This window comes from Entamoeba histolytica, genomic scaffold (genome assembly GCF_000208925.1).
Source record: "Entamoeba histolytica HM-1:IMSS scf_1104750519109 genomic scaffold, whole genome shotgun sequence".
NCBI lineage: Eukaryota > Evosea > Mastigamoebida > Endamoebidae > Entamoeba > Entamoeba histolytica.
In genome coordinates this window covers 47,666-49,894 of record NW_001914964.1, presented here as the reverse complement: position 1 = coordinate 49,894, position 2,229 = coordinate 47,666, and positions in this window count along the sequence as shown.

Sequence of the window (2,229 nt, the reverse complement as noted above, 5' to 3'; positions counted from 1 at the left end):
AATAAACTAATTATAGAAAATAACAATATTATAATTTTATTATTATTATATTATTAATATTATTATTTATTTATTGTTATTGTAAAAATGATAAAAATAACATTTATTTAAAATAGAATGATGTTAAAAATAATGATTGACTTGATGTTAATAACGTGGATTAACTATTTAAACATCCATATTTTGAACTTATAAACATCAATTTAAATTAAAATGGAAGAGTTAATAAACAAGAAAAACCAATTAATTAAAGAAGTTGTAGAAACACTTCCAAATATTCAACGATCAATTGATGATACTACTAAGAATTATCAATATTATATAGGAAGTATTAAAAATGAAGTATTTAAAATAAAAGATAATGAAACATACTCCGAAGCAATTAAAAGAGGAGAAGGAATATTTGATAGGATTGATGAAACAGAAAGAAGAAGAAAAATAGTGATAGAAAAAAGTCAAGAAACAATCAACCAAATAGAAATAATGAAGAATAAAATGTCAAGAATCATAGAAGAATGTAAATCAGATGAAGAAACACTAAGTAAAACACGGAATGAATTAATAGATAAAATCATTTCAATTGAAGAAATGGTAATGAAAAACAAATTATTCAGAAAACCAAAAGAAACAGATAAAATCACAGCAGAATTTAATAAGAAGAAAGAAGGATGGAAAACATATTACACTGATTATTTAGAAAGGAAGAGGAGACAAGAAGAAGAAAGAAGAAAAGAAGAAGAAGAGAGAAGACAACAGCAAGAAGAAGAAGAGAGAAGACAAGAAGAGGAAGAAGAGGAAAGAAAAAGACAAGAAGAAGAAGAAGAGAGAAGACAAGAAGAGGAAGAAGAGGAAAGAAAAAGACAAGAGGAAGAAGAGGAAAGAAAGAAACAAGAGCAAGAGAGAAAGATACAAGAACACGAGAGGAAGATACAAGAATACGAGAGGAAGATAAAAGAGCAAGAAGAAGAAAGAAATAAACAAAAAGAAGAACAAGACAGAAAGATACAAGAGCAAAAAGAAGAGCAAGACAAAAAGATACAAGAACACGAGAGGAAGATTCAAGAGCAGGAGAGAAAGACAACTGAGCAGGAGAAGAAGATACAACAACTAGAGAAATTAAGAATAATAAAAGAAGGGAGAAAAGAAGAAATGATACAAATAATGAAAGGAATGAACACAATAGAAGAAATTCGACAAATAGAAGAATGGACAAATAGAAAAGTAGAAGATATACTGTTTGATTCAGATATTGATAATTGGAATAAAAATACATCAGTATTTGATCAAAGAATAATGAATAAAGAACATATAATAATTATTATTGAAGATGAAGAAGGAAATAAATTTGGAGGATATGTTAATTCTAAAATTGATAAAGTTGGTTATATAAATGATTCACAATCATTTGTATTTTCATTAGAATCAAATGGAAGAATTGAAGGAATGAAGAAATTTGATATTAGATTACCACTATACGCATTTTGTTTATCTAATCAATCAGATAATTGTTTGTTTGCACTTGGATTAGGTGATATTCTTGTTTGTAAAGAAAATAATAAAACTGAATCATTTTGTAGTCAACATTCATTTGATTATAAAAGAATATCAAATGCACTTTGTGGAAAACAACTTCCAGAACGTTTCACACCAAAACGAATCATAGTAATTGAAATGAAATGATTCAATCTTGAATAATTGAAAATGAACTAAAAAAGAATAAAAACAAATCAATGAAGAATATGAACAGCCATTTCATTCATCTGCCAATGAATGAAATGGTGAATTAAAAATGGACATAATTCAATGTTGATTTATTTTATTTCATTTAATGAAATTTTCACACCCAATGAGGGTGTTTTTAATAAATAAGAAACGAAATAAGAATAAAATAGAAATAAAATAAAATAAATAAACAATTTATTTGTATTATTTCATTGAATTAATTCATTATGAATAAAATGAATAAGATAATAGAAATAAGAATAAGAAACAAATAAAGAAATGATAAAATACATCAACATATTTATATTATTATTTCTTATTCTTTATTTTATTCATTCTTATTGTTATTTTATACTTAAACAATAATAAACAAAACATAATAAGAAAGATAAATAAGAATAACACAACATAAAATAAATAATAATAATAAAATATACAACAAACATGAATAAACAAGAAATGACAAATGATAAAAGAAGAACTAAATAAAATAACAACAAGAATAAC